Source organism: Palaemon carinicauda, chromosome 31 (genome assembly GCF_036898095.1).
Source record: "Palaemon carinicauda isolate YSFRI2023 chromosome 31, ASM3689809v2, whole genome shotgun sequence".
Taxonomy (NCBI): Eukaryota; Metazoa; Arthropoda; class Malacostraca; order Decapoda; family Palaemonidae; genus Palaemon; species Palaemon carinicauda.
This window is the reverse complement of record NC_090755.1, coordinates 23,731,032-23,746,957: the sequence shown is the minus strand read 5'-3', so window position 1 is coordinate 23,746,957 and position 15,926 is coordinate 23,731,032. Positions and strand designations below refer to the sequence as shown.

Sequence of the window (15,926 nt, the reverse complement as noted above, 5' to 3'; positions counted from 1 at the left end):
CTTATGGAAGGTGTACCACAGGGTAGTGTTCTGGGCCCTATCTTGTTCAACATATATACTATCGAGCTATCACATCTCGAAAAAACAGAAAGTGGGCTTTGAATTGTATGCTGATGATACTTGGTTCTACCTTTCAATTTCAGCAACACAAGATACAAAGAAGAAAATTGATGAGATAATGACTGAACTAAAAACATGGATGCAGAGGAAAAAGCTTGAATTAAATGATGATAAAACAGAATGTATGTTTTTTGGCACAAAGGTGGCTTTGAAGAAATAGTTATTTCAGAGTATGGAAATTGTTGACGCTGATGTTAGGATTGTGCCTCTTGTGAAAAATTAGGGTGTACTGATAGATTGTAATTTGTCCATGAGGGATCAAATAGCGAATACAGTGAAAGTGTGTAACTATCACCTGAGAAACATAGCATTTATTAGAAAATATTTAATAGGGCAGTACAAAAATTTTAGTGATGATTCACGTACTATCAAGGCTTGATTATTGCAATTCTCTGTACTATAAATTGCCCAATACACTACTAAGAAAGGTTCAAAATGTGCAAAACCGGCGGCTCGACTGATATAAGGCATTAAATTTTGGGAGAGAATAACTCCTGCACTGATCGATCTACATTAGTTACCTGTTCATGCTAGAATTGAATTTAAGAGTTTGTTTGTTGACTCACATTGCGCTTACAAGTGATAAGTCTAAATATCTTCGAGATTGCTTAGTCCCCTACCCTGAAGCTAATAGCGCTGCTGAAAGAGTTAGACATGTTGATTACCCATATAGACTTCGAAATTAGTGTGAATCATGCAATAGGAGGAAGAACTTTTTGTTATGCTGCACCGAGACTCTTCAATGACCTTCCACGATGTCAAGAATAGCAAAAATGTGGCAGCTTTCAAGAAAAACCTGAAAAGTTATCTCTTTGGAAAGTGTTATAATAGTGATCAGAAAACTATTGAGCCTGAGTACAAATACTAGAGAATATCTGAAAAGATACAGAGCAAGGTATAAACTGGAAAGAAATTATTTTCACACATCAAGGCCCACCTGAACAGACTCTTGGTTTCTGATGGAGGGCGAGAAATAAACCCTTAAAAGATTAAAACCTTATGAATCGGCTAGGATTGTTGGTGAAAATGACAAAAAACGGATATTTGACTGATTGCATTTGTTGCAGAGGCATCACAACGCTGTTGTCATGAAAATATATAGTATGCTCATTTGAGAGAGACTAAAGAGGGAAATTGATGCTGAAAGATGAAAAATCGGGATTTTAAAAAGTTGCATGGACCAAATATTCATTTTAAGACGTGGTACATCAATGTATAGATTACAAAAATCCACTTGTGATGGCTTTTGTGGAGTATTTCCTTTGATAGTCTCCACCGGCAGGTTTTGTGGATAGTCTTGCGTTATAATGTACTGTAGTTCCTTTTATATATGTAAATTTGATTGTTCACGAGTGTAGCAAATGCTAAAAGTCAGATGAAATCCCAGTGAACAGTAAAGTGCTCCAGGGAATGTGTTGTCACCTGTTGTTCATCTTCCTCATGGATTTTTGTAATGCTTACTTGTTACTTGTTTTGGGATTAAATCCAATCCTCCACTGAAGTCGAGTGAACTACTTCTCGGGCGGGTCCATATTAAATATCTAATGAAACTTTTTCATTATAACTTATACAATTCTTTGATTGTAGCACCTTTCACCAAATTTACTATTTGTTCTTGGTTCAGATAACCTATGTTTGTCACTCATGTGTCTTATGTTAACATTTGTTTGTAGTTCTAGTTTGTTCAGGCATTCTTTTAGATATTTTGGTTCAGTATCTTAAACTTTAGTAAGAGTAGCTTGTATTCATTTCTCGCTTTTACTGGCAGCCAGTGTAATTTAATTAGTGCAGGGGTAACTTTTTCCCTATTGTGTAGTCCTTTTATTAATGTAGCGGCTCTGTTTTGTACTCTGAATTTTCTTCAGCTGATAATTTGGTAAGCCCTAGAACAATGAGTTGCAGTAATCAATTCTTGAAAATATGTGGTGATTAATGAGTATGGCCATAGATTTTTCATCTAAGTATTTACTAATAAATGCTATGTTTCTAATATGATAGTTATAATTTCGTACCATATTTATATGTTCATTCATTGTCAGTCTATCATCCATGATTACTCCAAGATTTCTGACAGATTTCTCTAGGTCAATGATCGATTGACCTATTTCAATTCTTTGGAAGCATTCGATTCTTTTTATATCTTTTTCATTTCCAAAAATAATACATTCACTTTTATCTTCATTGAGCTTGAGCTTTTTTCGTTAACATCCAAGCCTTAATGTCATTCATTATTTCATGTATCTTTCTTTTAGCTTCATCAACTGATTCTATTGGGAAGTAGAATTTTGTATCATCAGCGTATATTTTAAATTTAACTCTTGAGTTTCAAGTATATTTGCCTGTTCAATCGTGTAAATTTCAAACAGGAGACGACCTAGTACACTGCCTTGAGGCACCCCTTTGGTTAGTTTTCTTGTCTCAGATTCAACATTTGATATTACTACTTTAACTTTGCGGTTTTCAAGATAACTCACAAACCAGTCATATGCTCGTTCTACGATGCCCACAGCTTTAAGGTCTTCCATGTATGTTCTACAGTATCAAATGCTGCACTTAGATCAAGCATCACAAGAATGCAACACTTGCTATTTGTTATAATTTCTGTTATGTCATTTTTAATCACTAACACTGTTGTTTCTGTGGAGTAATTTTCTCTGTATGCAGATTGATCATCAGGTATGGCATTAGATTTTTTCAGATGTTTCCAGGTTTGTTCGTGTACAGCAGTTTCAATAATTTTCGAAAAATATGACAGATTTGATATAGGCCTATATGAACTTAAATTGTCTGCATCACCTTTTCCTTTATACACAGGCTTGATACATGCAACTTTTTCACAATCAGGAAAAACTGCCTGTGTTAGACTCATATTTACCATGTTTCGTAGGTCTCTTGTAGTCTGGTGAAATTTTCTGCATCTTTTTCATCGTTAATTGGAAATGGGTCATTTCCGCAGTAGGTTTTTTTTTTACTTTCTTTATTATTCTCATATAATCACTGACTTAACTCTTTGAATACCCTTAGCTTACTTACACCTGTTGCTGATGTATTCCTTCGTTCTGTTGTGCCGATGTTGTGAAAACTGGAGCAGATTTGATTTATTTTTTTCTTCAAAATAATCAATAAAATCATCTGCTAGGCATTTAGGATCATTAGTGTATGTCAGGCAATACTATTTCTGTCTTTAGACCTAATAGGCATAGAATATTTGGGGATGGTGGAGTATGTTGATGAATTATGCTGATGACGCTATCCTTATTAGCAGAACACCACAGCACTTGCAAAAGCCTGCTTACTTGAGTGCATGAAATGTCACTTGAGGTTGGGCTCAAGGTAAATAGAAGCAAGATGATGATTAGAATGGAAGGTGAAAGGATTAATGGGGTAGAATCATTTACATATTTAGTAACTGTAATCTCCGAGACAGGTTCTTTAGAGTTTGAGTTTAATGAGAGATTGAAGGAAGCAAATCAGACAATGGCTAGGTTGAGTAAAATTTGGAAATCAAATCGCCTGATATTACATATAAAAGTCAGACTATAAGTTTAGCGAGATCGGAGCTATTGTATGGACATTAACTAGTAGGCCAATGAAACAGTATCCATCATAATTTGTAGATTTGAGAACGAAGCCCTCAGATGAATATTTGAAGTTGAATGGCAGCAGAGGATGAGAAGTTGCCTCCTGTCATGTGGATGAGAGCATGATGAAGGTTAGATGGAAATGGCTTGGGAAAGCTCTTTGCACTCCCCAAGAGTTTACATCATAAGTTCAAACTTTCTACTGGGGTCCATAAGACACTAGAATTGGAAGGCCCAGGCCTACATGGCTTTGGACTATGAAACGAAGTAGATGAAGAATGGAGAAGTATTGGTTTAGAAGCTCATATATTTCCTGGCTTTTGTTGTGTACATAAAAATCCAAAATAAAGGGCGTTTTATATCATACTTTTGCTGAACTGAAACCATTACTTTGTTTACGTTCAGGTTCAGGTTCTGGGGTGAGGCATAGCCTTTACAACGGTGCTTCTAACGTTTATCTTCTTGTACTGTTTTGTCTTTTCTTCCACATTATATTTAAAACTTTTCTTCTTTTCTATATGTGTTTCACTAAATAAAAATAATCCTACTATTTTCTTTAGGTCTTCGTCGTATGGTTGTTGTAGCTCAATTACTTCATTCCTTTCTTTTCTATATTCCTGGCAAAATAACAAAAAATGTATTAAATCTTCCGCCTCATTTTCACAAAAATTACAGTTTAGATTCCCTCCATTGTGTCTTTACAATATTTAGTTTTAACGTATTAGTTCTTGCTCTAAAAAATATCACTGAAGCAAATGTATTGTCATAAATTAACTCGTCTTTAATTTCTTTCTTCCACGTTCTATATATTTCTAAGCTCACTTTACTTTCTATTTCTTCTTTCCACTTTTCAGTATCCAACTTTCTGGTTTCCGTTTTTATTTCTGCCTTGTTCATTCTTCTTATTTGTCTTATGCCTAAACGTAATTCTTCCAAATACTTTGCAGGTTGTTTCCACCATCTTCCTTCTTTTTCTCGAATATCCTGGATGATTATTTTCAGTATTTCCTTTTTTCCATTCAGGGTACGATTTAAGTACTGCAGCTTCCCATCCATCACCCTTGCTTTCATAGAAGATGCACCTATCTCCCCTCTTAGAGTAGTATTAGCTGTGCTTTTTGTGGCACCTAAAATCTTCCTGTATACCCCATTCTCTATTCTTTGTAGTTTCTCTATTTCAGTTTCTGTTAGATTTATAACACTTGTTCCATACAAAATAGATGGTAAAGCCATACTTTTCCAGAACGTTTTTCCTATCATTACTTTATTGCAACTTTTCTCTATACCCGAATATGTTAAATTAGCTAATTTTTGTGCCTTTTCTATCATTACCCTTTTCTGAGTTTTAAATATATTCCTACTATTGTCTAGCTTTATTCATAAGTATGTCAAACTTTCTACTACTTTGATTCCCTCTATGTTATCTGGCTTTTCTTTCATATTGTAAATCATAATATTACTCTTTTCTTTATTAATATCTAACCCACATTTTTTACTAGTTTCTACTAATATCTGGATGTTACGTTTTGCATTATGTATATCCTGTGCAATTATTAAGGCATCATCTGCAAAAAATGATGATTCTATCTTTATTAATTGATTTCTGAAACCGTTTCCTTCCTCTTCTATTTTCTTCATAACAATATACGTAATCAGTTTAAAAAGTGAAGTTGATCCTGTGCAACCTTGTTTAATTCCACTCGTAACCTCCGTTTCTTGTTCTATACCTTCTCCTAAGTCAATGCCCGTAGTATCTCCTTGATAAATATTTGCAATTGCACTTATGATTTTGGTGTTAATTTTATATTCTTTTAAAACTTTTATCAATACCTCCCTTTTTACAGAGTTAAATGCTTTACTAAAGTCTATCGCAGTTACTATTAGGGTTTTTTTTTTTTTTGTTACTATAGCTCTCTTCCACACAATACTGTAATATAAAGATATTGTCCTCTATCCTGCCTCCACCTGTAAATCCTGCTTAATATTCATTGTCTTCTTCATTCATTCTTATGTGGTCTTCTATTTCCTCTTTCACCATCATCATGAATATTTTATAAGAAATGTTTAATAGAGCTATGGGTCTTAGGTCTTTTGCCATTGGCCTTTTCTTTTCAACCATCTTTGTTCTTGACCTCTTCCACATATTTGGTTTTTCTTTTTCGTCCAACTCATTTTGATAACATTTCTGCAAGGTTTCAAGACATATTTTGCTTTTTCCTAGTGCCTTATATAGCTCATGTTTTAGGCCATCTGGTCCTGTCACTTTTTTTTTTTGCCTTTAATTTACCCAGGCAATTCTATATTTTTTCTGTTGTGTTTTTTGGATTTTTCATTGGTTTTATTTTTCCTTTTGTTACCATTACGTTTCATCACCGATTATAACCAACAAACGAACGCATCTACGCATGCGTATAAGTTATGAAATCAAAATGTTATTAATTTTGTTCTACTTACTTTATCCTTAGTAATTCATAGTAATTGAAATAATACCGAATCTATGTCGTTTTATTTTTCCCCCTAATAAACGCTGCCTTGAACAGAATAAGTTTTGTTTAGTTTCATCGCCGATCGTGATGAACGAACAAACACGCATTTACATATTGAAGTGACAACTAACTGTACTAAGATCTCATAGTAAGATGTTATTACAAATATTTTACTTGCCTTATCCCTAAAAAATTCTACACGTCGCATAACGGTAAAGCCTTTTTGTTTGTATTTAGTCAACAATAACAAAGTACAGAGATGAAGATGCTTGATTGGAGAAAGAGTAAGGATAATTCAAATCGTGGTCTATTTTTTATGAAAAATAAATATGCTAATCTAAATTTCAATTACTACTGTTATTAACGGTACCATTAATATTATCGAAGGCTTAGGCCCCCCCCCCCCCCCCCGAATCCGTCGCGTGCGTCCAACACTGTTAAGCGTTTTGCGCGTTTCGATCCACTGTGATAATTCAAATACGAGTGGCCCCACATGGCGCAAGTGTGTGGGTGACGTGCCGGATCGCACGTGTGAGGTGAGGAACAAACGGATTTTGAGCGAAGCGAAAAATCTATTTTTGGGTGAGATAGCCATGGCGTCCTGATGGAAGGTTCCTTTTTGGTAGCTTCCTTGGGTAAATAACTACTAAGATATTCCCAGAGAATTTAACCACAGATTATCACAGAATTCTAACTTCTGGAGCGAGTATCCTAAAGGTTTCCCTTTTAAGACATCGTATATCAACAGGGGACGCATGTATTAACGCGCCACATAGCTATCTACACCCCGAACAGAGTTAATGCTTCGGTGTGTAAAGGCGGAGAATAGCTGGGAGCCGTTCCATAGCTAATCTCATCCGTGGCTACTTTTGGTACTCGAGACGTAAACAAACGGGCGCCATTGCTTAAATGACGTCACGTCCGTCTTCATCCTGAAGCCAGTTGCTTGCCGATCACCATGATACAGCAGAGCAGGGTGGGACCTAAAAACTGGATGAAGTAGCAGGGAGGGTCCATCAGGACGCCATGGCTATCTCACCCAAAAATAGATTTTTCGCTTAGCTCAAAATCCGTTTTTTGGGCTCAAGCCATAGCGTCCTGATGGAAGAATACCAGAGAATCAATGTATCGTGGTAGATTTTCCCCTATTGGTAAGTGCCAAGGGCTTTGAACAAAATAGCATAGTAATCTTAATAAAAGAACCGTAGGGAAGAATCTTCCTGCCCCCCTTGGCAGTGAAGTTCCCACGGGCCATGCCGACGTCAAAGTGGTTATTGAAGGGCTATTCACCTTGTTAGAAGAACCTGAAGAACTTGGAGACGAGACTGAATGGTTGGCATTCGTATCGGAACATTCTGGAAGGCAGACAAGTGGTGGTTGGACACTGTGTGCTGAGAAGGTTGGTTTCGTCTCCAGTGTATGAAGAGTAAGTATTCGTATTGGAATATTACGTTGTAAGAGTGAATATAAAATAAGGGTTAGGACCTTAAAATCTCCATGAACCATAAGGAAAGGGGATAATAAAACTATGACAGGCATGTATTTCATAGTAAGTAGGAGCGGATTGAGACGCACAAGTAATAAAATAGAAATTTTATTTCACAGTTGCAGAAATTAAATGAATTGCAGCAATAAGTAAAGTTAATTTACAGTAATTATAATGTACATAGTAATAAAGACTTGCTCTTGAATCTGAAAAGGAATTTCAAATTTATTAGTAGGCACTCGTTCTCGAGGAACATTAGTCTTTAATTAAAACACATCATGCTCTAGGCATGCGGCACTTGTGTGACAACTATGACATTTCACCTGGGATAAGAACAGTTATAAGAAAGCACTAAGTGTTTTCGACATCACTATGTATCGCTCGAGGGTCAACATAGGCACCCGAAGAGTTAGAGTCCAAGTAACTCACTGTTCTATGCAGAGTTAGGTGCAGGTTTCATAACACTACCTGCGGCTACCACAAAATGTTTGACTTCGTGCACTTGTTTCGCATAATGTTTGAAGAAAACACGCGAGGACTTCCAGCCTGTGAAGTTTTTAAGGCTTTCGAAGTCCATACTCTGAAAGAAATTCAGAGACGATGCAACTTTTCTAGGATCGTGACCGGCGGGTGTACTGTCGATATCTGCTCTGCGAATGAAGTAGGTGATTTTCGCTCTTAATTGTTTCAGTGACAGGTCGCTGCCCGATGTTTCTCCTTTGAAGAGTTAGCCTCCACCAAAGTTCGAAGTTCTGCGAAGATAGACCTTGAGGCTCTCTACTGGGCATAAAGAGGCATCTTCCTTCAGGGGGCATATTCTCCAGGGGCCCCATCTTTTGGTGGGTAATTCATTTTTGGCGAGAAACGTCGGATCCGGGGAGAGGGTAATGTCTCCTGAATCAGTAAACAGGATATGACCCTCTTCTCTTGACAATGCCACAATTTCGCTGACTCGGGCTCCTAAGGCAAGAGCAAAGAGAAATATAACTTTCTGAGTCAGATCCTTGAGAGGGCATGAATCGTTATCTAAGTTGGAGGCGTAATGGAGCACCTTGTCCAATGACCAGGAGATCGGTTTCGGTGGGGGTGCTGGGCATAGACGAGCGCATGCTTTCGGCAGTTTATTGAAGATGTCGCTGGACAGATCAATTTGGAAGACATACAATAGTGGTCTAGTCAAGGCCGATTTGCAAGTTGAAATCGTATTGGCTGCTAATCCCTGTCCATGAAGGTGAATGAAGGACATGCAGAAATCAATTGTGATTTCCTTAGGATTTTTTGTCTTGACGAAAGAGACCCATTTTCTCCAAGATGATTCGTATTGCCGTCTTGTGGATTCGGTCTTGTATTCCTCGAGGAAGTCTAGACTTTTCTTCGAGATCCCAAACCTCTTCTTTGCGGCTAGGGAGAGAAAATCATGAGATGAAGGTCCTTGATTTTCGATGATGAAGCGAAGACAGTCGACTTCTGTACTTGTTGGGAGAGAACTGGGCCCGGGAGAGGGATCAGCTTGGGCTGCAGCTCCAGGACCAGGGGGTACCAGTTGCTCCGGGGCCACTTGGGAGCCACTAGGGCCGCTGTCCCTTTGAAGGTTCTCAGCTTGGAGAGGACTTTCAGCAGAAGGTTGGTGGGAGGGAACAGGTAGATCTTGGACCATCTGTTCCAGTCCAGTGACATGGTATCCACTGCTTCTGCCTTGGGGTCCTCGTACGGGGCCACGTACCGAGGAAGTTGATTGTTGTCGCTCGTTGCGAAGAGATCTATCTGAAGTTCTGGGACTTGGTGAGAGATGAAGGAGAATGATCTTGCGTCTAGAGACCATTCCGACTCTATCGGGTTTGTCCGAGATAGAGCATCCGCTGTCACGTTGCGGAATCCTTGTAGGTGAACTGCAGACAGGTGCCATTTCTTCTTCTCTGCCAGACGGAAGATTGGAAGAAGCACCTGATTTATCTGGGGCGATCTTGAGCCTTGGCGATTGAGACATCGAACTACCACCGAGTTGTCTAGGGTTAGACGAATATGGATCGAGGGAGGCGGGAGAGTTTCTTCTGAGTTAGAAGGACCGCCATGGCCTCCAAGATGTTGATGTGGAACGTCTTGAACAGGGGAGACCATGTGCCTTGAGCCTGTTTTTGGTGGGAGTGACCTCCCCAACCCTCCAGCGAAGCGTCCGTGTGGATGTTGAGTGATGGAGGTGGGTGTTGAAGAGGAATGGACCTTTTCAGGGCCTTTGCTTCCGACCACGGCTTGAGGAGAAGTCGAAGTCTGTTTGGGAGCCGTCTCTTGAGGTCTCTTCGAGCGATGGATGCAGAACGTCTCCAGACTCCCGCGGCATCCTTTAGCTGTGCACGAAGCACTGGGTTTGTTACTGAGGCGAACTGTAGAGAGCCTAGAACTCGTTCCTGCTGGCGTCTTGAGATCCGCTTGGATTTCAGTAGTCGCTTGACAGACCCTGCTATTTCCTTCCTTTTCTTCTGGTGAATGGAAAGGCGGTGTGACTGAAGGTTCCATTGGATTCCTAAACATTGGAACTTCTGAGCTGGAGAGAGGCGAAGATTTCTTCGCGTTTATCTTGAATCCCAGGTGTTCTAGGTACTAGGTGACTTTGCTGCAGGATTTTACACAATCCTCGGGCGATGGAGCCCAAACTAGCCAATCGTCGAGGTAGGCCATCACCTGGACGTTTCGGAGGCGGAGCTGTTGTACTATGGCGTCCGCCAGCTTTGTGAAGATCCGAGTGGCCACATTGAGGCCGAAGGGCATGGCCCTGAAGGCGTAGCTTTTCCTTTGGAGTCGAAATCCTAGGTAGGAGGAAGCGTGATGGTTCATCGGAATGTGCCAGTAGGCATCCGCCAGGTCTATGGAGACCGTGTAAGAACCTCGAGGCAGAAGGGTCCTTATCTGTTGAAGAGTCAGCATCTTGAACTTGTTGTTCGCTATGAACTTGTTGAGGGGGGATAAGTCCAGAATGACTCTGAGTTTGTCGGAGTCTTTCTTGGGGACACAAAACAGTCTCCCTTGGAACCTGGTGGACTTTACCTTCCTTATCACCTTCTTGTTCAAGAGATCTAGGACATATTCTTCCAGAAGGGGGGTTGATTGTTGGAAGAATTGCTGGAATGTTGGGGGTGGTTGAGTCCAACTCCAGCCTAGACCCTTCTTGACGATGCTGTGTGCCCAGGGATCGAAGGTCCAACGATCCTGGAATTGGCGGAGTCTTCCTCCCACCGGAAGCACTTCATTGCTTCTGGTGTCCCGAGGGCTTGCTGCCTCGGCCGCTAGCTCCCTTTCCTCCTCTGCCTCTGGAGGGACGGCGAGACGCGTCTCTGCCTGCACCTCTGCTTGAGCCTCTACCTTTGGGATGAAAGGTAGTCGTCTGTTGCTCGAAAGCAGGGGTGAAAACCGGTGACTGTGACAAGACCGGTTGGGTGACCAGCTGAAAGGTCTGCTGTGGCTGAGCTGCCACTTGGTAGGTAGCGGGTCCCGGAAACTGACGTCTTGGTTGACGTTGCTGGGGTTTTTGTTTGGAAGATTTCCTCTTAGGTTGAGGTCCGTCGTCCTGAGAGGATTTCCTCTTTTTTGACATGCCCCACTTGTGGAGAAGGTTCCTATTCTCCGTGGCGGCTTTGTCGGTGATCTCCTTCACAAGGTCAGAAGGAAAGAGGTGTTTACCCCAGATGTTGGAGGAAATCAGCCTCCGGGGTTCATGTTTCACAGTGGCACCTGCGAACACAAATTCACGACAGGCTCTCCGAGCCTTCATGAAGTGGTACATGTCCTTCACCAGGGTTGCCATGTGGGATTTGGCAAGTACCATGTAGTGGTCTGGTACTCTGGTGTCACAGGCCATGATGTCCAGTTGGACCTGGTGGGACATGGATGCTGCGAGCCTCTCCTTCGCATCTTGTTCCCGACGAAGGAGGTGATCGTTGAGTTTCGGGAGGTCTTCATTAAACTGACATCCGGCGACGTCAGGATCTAGCTTTCCCACCACGAAAGTATGCTGGATGTCCTTCCAGTGTCGAGCGTCGGGGGGAGTCACTATGGAGAAGGGTCTGCACTCCTCCAGTGCAGGGCAGGCTTTTCCCTCTTCCACAGCCTTGAGGCACGCAGCGAAGGCCTTTTCCATGAATGGAAGGACTGCATCCTCGGGTGCGACGTAGGTAGAGGTGCTTCTTGCTCAGGGCCGGAAGCTTAGAGCAGGTAAAACCCCTACTTTTAAACGTGTTGGCTAGCATAGCCTGGGCTTTCGCGAGATCGAACACTATCTCCTCTTTCGGTTCGGTCTCTTCTTTAGAGGCAGGTTCAGAGCGAAGTCGGACGTAACAGTCTGGGTAGGCCTCAAAATTTGGGAAGAACTCCACGTCTTCCAGGGGGACCGTGCCGATCTTGTCCCTGACGAAGATCCTGCCGGTCGCTATAACCATATGCTCAGCATACCTCCATGGGTTGGCATGTGAGCAAGCGGGGAGATCCTTAACCAAGATCTTCGGTTCTTTGGATCCTATCATGGACCTGATGAACTCCTGATTCTCATTCAGCCTGTCGTCCATGATGGCTTTAATCATCCGGAGCATCTCTTGGGTGGATGGCAAGGGTTCCGGGGTAGTGGAGGTAGACGGGAGAGACACTTCCGTCGGTGTAGGAGTAGGGGTGGTGATGGAAGGAGGAGCGACCTCTTGCTCCGACTCGGCGTATTCCACCTGGTCTTCATCATCTTCAGCACCTTGAGCCATAAGGGTCTTCTCCGTGCCCTCCGAGACATCCGACATGTGTTCATCATCTTCGGAATCCAGGCGGCACTCGTGCATGGACTGGGCCATGACTACATCAGGTTCCACCGTAATTTGGACAGTGGGGATCAAGTCCTTGGGCACCACAGAATCAGGGGAGGCCTTTGGGAACAGAAGTGACCTCAATTCTTCAGTGGCCAGGTACGGTTCGGTGGCATTCTTCTGGAAGCCACGCACCCACTTGCGTAGCTTCTCCCGAGAAGTGTCCCTGACCTCCGCTGAGGGAGGGTTATGGAAGGCATCAGCTATGTGAGCCTGGCAGACCGTACAGTTCAGCGGGTCCCAGAATTTCAAATCCCCTTTCTTGTTAGCACAAGGGGCGTGAGTCCTGCAAGCCGTATGCCCGTAGAAGTGCGGGCGTTTCACAGCGCAGAAGTCGAAGTCACACTTCATCTGCTCCTCCTGTGGAAGAAAGAGAAAATGAGTATGGGGGGGAGTCATAAGAATGGCTCTTAAGCTAAGTTAATATTAATCATTAATTTTAACTTGATAAAGGGTGTGATGCACAGAGGATTGAGATAGTAAAGAAACATACTCCATGCATCCCGCCCGGCTGGTTACCGCAAGCTTCATCCTTGGATAATCCGAGGTGGCCGAAGGCGCAGGATAGAATTCCCGCAGAAGTCCATAGGGCAATGGAATTCCATGGGAATTGCCAAGGATAAGTTTGGGACTGAGGCCACTCAGTCCCAAATTAGGGGCCAAAGGATCCCCGAGGGTAACTGCTTCCGGCAACCAGCCGCGCTAAGATACACGCAGCATGCTGGAAATCTGAAGAATGCAAAAGGACAGCATGATTACCAATAGAACAGTACCAAGGTACTGATCCATTAACGTAAACAGGCCATCTGGTTGCAGTGTAGGGCTATCAGTATGAGATGATAGCTAGTAGAAGGGGGTGCAAGTCGTCTTGACGCCTCCAGGGGGTTCCGGCAGACCTCCGGCACGCCGGAGGCCGCTCCAGCAGAGTTTCTGGCATTAGGACAGACAATATAAGTCAAGAGTAATACCAGGGTAGCGGCCGCCGGCACAATGGCGGCACGCCGGCAGAGGGAGCGGCGGCTCTGGCAGCCGGAGGATGCCAGATTGGTGACAGGAACAAGGATGGTTATAGCAGAACCGGGTTGCCGGCAGTGGATGCCGGCACTCCGGTGGTCGGCCGACAGGCGGACGGCCAAGCTATGAGGAAGGTGGAGAGCTATCGGCTGGAAGCAGGCGGCAGTCCCCCGGCACACGGAGGACTGGCGGCCATGGGGGTATGGGGAGAGTCACCAAGGTAGGAGGTGGGTCTCGCCGACAGTGGAGGCGGCAAGGGACCGGCACCCGGATAGTGAAAGAGACAGAGGGAGGGATGTAAGGAGTCCAGCCATGGACTCCCAGACATCCCCCCCTGAGAGGGTGTACCCATGATAGAGGCTGGCTCTATCACCCAGAAGCAGGGGCCGCAGAGGACCGGGAGCTAGGGTAGTCCAAGGGAGGGCTAGGGGATACCCAAAGAGGGGGAGACCCCTGTATACAGAACACATCCAGTGGCTAACCCCATAGGACACTATGAAGGGTATATGTACCAGAGCGGACTGTACACAGAAGCTCAAGGTAGCCCTAACACTCCACCCTAAGGAGGAGTTGTAGGACAGGGGACAGATGGGTATAGACAAACCTAAGTATAGGCTAGGCTATACAAGAGATAGGTGGGGAGGGGAGAAGAGAAGAGTCTTCCATGAAAGGGTTTCTGTACCAGAGCGGCCACTAAGGAAGGGAGGACACTCCCTAACCTAAGGTAAGGCAGCCTGACTGAAACGGTGCATGGGTACAGTTTCAGCAAGGAACAGAATGACCCTTCCAAAACCTAACCTAGAGCAGGGCTGAACGTCCTGAACTAGGAAGGATAGAAGACATATCGCTATCGCAGGACAGTCGTAGACTTAGTCCTAGCCATAGAGGAAAGACTAGCCGTTCCTCACTCTCAGGCGCAACCCTAAGGGGGGTTCATTCCCTTAGGGAGGACTGAGAGGCGATAAAATACTCTGGTAAGAGCTTGATCCCCTTACGTGGTAAGGGGAGCAAGGCTACACAGAGGGAATGCCAAGGGCAGGGGGATGAAGGAAGCATATAGGGGTCCTACATGTAGGTTAGGTTAGGAAGGCACACTAACTAACCTATCTCCTGTATGGTCCCTGAAGGCGAAAACACTTGCATCACGGTCAATAGTATTGTAAAATAATGCCACTATCTTCATAAGTTAGCCTAGGATCACTGATAAAATCATGCATGAACACTGATATATAGGCGCTCTGGCCTGGGGGCTATAGTAGCCAACTGGTATGGGGTCAATCGATGACCGGTAAAAAAGCGTCAAAACATGATATAAAAGTTCCTAGCTATGAAGACTAAATAAACTAATGTTATCGATTAGTAAATGAGGCCGGAAGCGTTGTTGTGGCTAACTAAATAAGGCATGCAGAACAACAACAACGCCATAAAATGGCGGGTCCGGTAGAGGCACAGCTCTGCCACAAAACAACAAATATCTCGAAAAGTAATATTTACTTTACGGTCAGAGCTTAACTAAACAATACTGGAACCTTGTACTCAACTTTCCAGAAGAAGGCGAGGCCGAAGGTAGCGACATAATAGAGATGCAAGGCGATAAAGATAGCACAGGGAAAATCCGTCTAAGTAAGGCGAGCTACTGTACAAAGGATGAAGACGGACGTGACGTCATTTAAGCAATGGCGCCCGTTTGTTTACGTCTCGAGTACCAAAAGTAGCCACGGATGAGATTAGCTATGGAACGGCTCCCAGCTATTCTCCGCCTTTACACACCGAAGCATTAACTCTGTTCGGGGTGTAGATAGCTATGTGGCGCGTTAATACATGCGTCCCCTGTTGATATACGATGTCTTAAAAGGGAAACCTTTAGGATACTCGCTCCAGAAGTTAGAATTCTGTGATAACCTGTGGTTAAATTCTCTGGGAATATCTTAGTAGTTATTTACCCAAGGAAGCTACCAAAAAGGAACCTTCCATCAGGACGCCATGGCTTGAGCCCAAAAAAACATTTTGTTTTTAGCCGCAGTAGACGTGCGTCTCCGAGCTGAGTCAACATGAAGGAAGAATTAATTACCGCGGTGTACCAGCGACAGCCAATATGGGATACCAGACATCGCGATCATACAGATCGGAGTGTGATCCAGAAATTGTGGATGGAGATTAGTTCAGAACTGGAAAATAATATCAGTAAGTATCTAATTTGCCCTTTATCAGAATATAATGATACATTTATAAGCAAGAACATTTTACTTTTCCATAGAATTAACTAGATGTTTAAACTCTAGTATACAGTACTGGTATACAATGAATTAGAAAATATGAATTCTATATGAAAATTACAGCAAACAGTTTCGAGAACATTACATAGATCTATCAATCATACTGCCAGGCAACTTCTCCTGTT

General features: G+C 43.0%; 1 protein-coding gene and 1 pseudogene across 2 annotated transcripts in view; one reads left to right on the top strand and one right to left on the bottom strand.

The window, feature by feature from the left end:
• Positions 1 to 15,926, bottom strand: part of LOC137624350 (equilibrative nucleoside transporter 1-like) — a 788,303-nt gene that overhangs the window by 240,492 nt on the left and 531,885 nt on the right. The gene's annotated exons all lie outside the window — the stretch shown is intronic.
• Positions 15,577 to 15,926, top strand: part of LOC137624901 (uncharacterized) — a 3,405-nt pseudogene continuing 3,055 nt past the window's right edge.